Here is a 2,985-nt window from a genome sequence, read left to right as displayed (position 1 = left end):
ATTAACACCTAAAAATAGGCTCCAAAATCCCTCTGATTTCAAAAGTAGCCGTTACTGTTCGTACAGTACGATTACACATCGTACAGTACGATCTTCATAAACAGACGTCGTCCTGGTATGAAGGTGTACGAACAGTTCAAAAACAATTCGTACTGTACGATATAATATCGTACGGTACGATCCACAAAATACTATTCATACAGGACGATGGTCTGGACAACCAGATGTCATCTCTGTTCATCGTATGGTACGATTACTATCGTACAGTACGATGAGACAAAAACCAAGAGATCGTCCAGGACAATATCCGGGACGATCAAACTTCGTCTCTATTCATCGTATGGTACGATCATGTTCGTACAGTACGATGTTCAAAATATAATTAGGCCTCGATTTCATACACTAATCACAGGTTAATTTAAGTAAGTATTTAAAATAGATCGTACAGTACGAACAGCACAAAATCACTTACTTAAACTAAACCACGGCTAGGATTTTGGATCTGAACATATTGTACAGTACGAATATATTCGTACAGTACGATATATTCACAGAATCGTCCACATAGCTCGGATCGTACGGTACGAATTAAAATATTACATTATGATCTCCAGAGAAGAAATTCTATTACATTTTGCATTTAAAAATAAACTCTCCCCCTGTGTGTGTGCATGGTTGCTCTTACTCTTATGTATTTTGTGGTCAGACTCAAGAAAATAAAAATACAATAAATAGAAAAATATAATATCTGACTCATACTCCTAATCTACCCGTTCTTGAGTCTTCCTTTCGTCCTGAGTCACTTGTGATCTTCTTGAAATGTTAGTACTCAAGGACAATAGCAAATAAACTAATATTCAATGAAAAGTTGTTTCAAAATAATCATTATTTGGCATCATCAAAATCTCAAACTTGGGGTCATGGGTTGCAACATGGGATTCGTTCCGATCGAGTTTGGTTGTGACAGCTCACCCCTCCTATTGACACCATCTATAATAATAGGGTTTGATTCCAAAAAAGGAGCCTAAGAGACCGCTGCCTCATCCAGGGATGGTAGCAGGCGCGTAAATTGCCCAAACTTAACATGTGGATGTAGTGACCATAAATAATAATATTAGGCTCTTTGAGTCTAGTAATTGGAAAGAGTACAATCTAAATTTCTTAACGAGGGTTCATTGGATGGCGAGGTGATAAACCAATAACATCTGGCTGGTGAACCAGAAAGAAACTGTTAACCATAAGTGTGGGGCAAAGAAGAAAAGATGTACTCACTTTGATTCTAGGATGGAGGAGGCCTATGATAGCTGGATAAATGTAGGGTATCCTCTCTCCAAGAAGTATGCAGGACACTCTAAAGAAGAGAAAGCACCCTAAAAGTGTAGGTGGATCCATCCATATAAGTATTTCCATGGTAGTACCAAATCTCGTAGCTCTAGAGAGCTTGCCCCAGAAGTTGTGCGTAAAGCACTATACGTTCTGGTAAGTACAACTGGAGATATAGAAAGATGTTGCCCCTATTACAGCTGATTGGCTGCCAAAAGAACACTACACCTCATGGACCCTGCCTTGAGGGGAAGCATAAAGGTACTAAGCCAGGTAGATAGAAACCCCACAAAGAATAAATCCTCAATGAGATTGAATCTCCTTATAATATTAATATTTCATCCAATATTGAGATTGAATCTCCTTCACCTCCATATCAAAGTGATGAAGGTAATCAAGTGGCTCCTTTTGTTGGCTCTATTCCTGTTCCTAGTAGTGCATATGTCTCTATCTTAATGTCCATAATTTTTATTTATATATATTTATGCTTTTCTAATGGATTTACTTAGTCTAATTTGGAGTGTGTGCTTCATGAGAAATGAAATCTGATGGGGATCATGATGATCCTCGAGTTATACATTGTCCTTCATACTACTTTATTTATATTTGGAAAGAGGAGGAGATTAATTATATAGGTAATAGTGCCTTTCATAAAGATATTGATTTAATATCATACATGTTGCCAAAGATGATTTCTCTCTAGTTTCAAATAAGAGAAAGATGAAAAATAAGAACAAAAGCCAGAATTGCATTTCAACTGAAGCTAGAATCACTAAATCTAATGCTTCTCTTAAAATTAATTCTTACGAATAGAAATATCATGTGTATGATCACTCTAATTGGAAGGCTCTATTTTGCTTTTCATTTTTCTTTTCTTTTGGCTTCTTTGCTTGGGTTATGGGTTGTTGATGGTTCCCTTTTCTTGTTGCTTTGATTATCCTTGAAGTAGTTTTCATTGGTGTTTTTGTTGGGTTTTTTATTCTTTTTTTTTTTCTATTATTCATCCTATGTGAACCTGAGGCTTTTGGTTTTTATGATGGTGTTGGTTAGCATTATATTTTTTGGGTTTTTTGGTGCTTTGGTTTGTAGTTTTTGGCTCATTGTGATGGTGGGGGTTCATTTTTCTACTGGATTAGTGAGTTGTTTGTGTTTTTAGTTATTGTTTTGAATGGTTGTTATTTTTTTCTTGGGGGTGGGTTGGTGGTAATTGCTGTTGGGTCTATCTCTAGTCTTGGATTTGTGGGTAGTTCTATTTAGCTGTGGTTGGGTGATTGGAGTTTATATTTGTCTTGGTTTTTTTTTTCTTATTTAATTATTTAATTTATGATTTTCTAATCATCCAATCTTGTGCTGATTTTGTGAGAAATTTGTTATTGCAGATCTTTAAGCACTACAGGAAAAACGTCGAAATCCGGCGGTTTTTTTACTACATGCGGCTTTACGGTGGTTTTTTGGCCGCCGGAAAAAATCGCGTAGAAAACTTGTACCGGCGGTGTTTTACCGGCGGTTTTTTTTTTGCGGCGGTTTTCCGGCGGCCTAGACCGCCGGTTACAACTTGATTTTGAACCGGCGGTTTTCCGGCCGTGACGCCGCCGGTTATTTGACCGACGGCTTACCGGCGGTCAATTTACTAACGGTCCTCCGGCGGTTTAGTTGGGCGTC

The sequence above is a fragment of the Dendrobium catenatum genome, unplaced genomic scaffold (genome assembly GCF_001605985.2).
Source record: "Dendrobium catenatum unplaced genomic scaffold, ASM160598v2 fragScaff_scaffold_231, whole genome shotgun sequence".
Taxonomy (NCBI): domain Eukaryota; kingdom Viridiplantae; phylum Streptophyta; class Magnoliopsida; order Asparagales; family Orchidaceae; genus Dendrobium; species Dendrobium catenatum.
Note: the sequence above shows the minus strand (reverse complement) of the source record.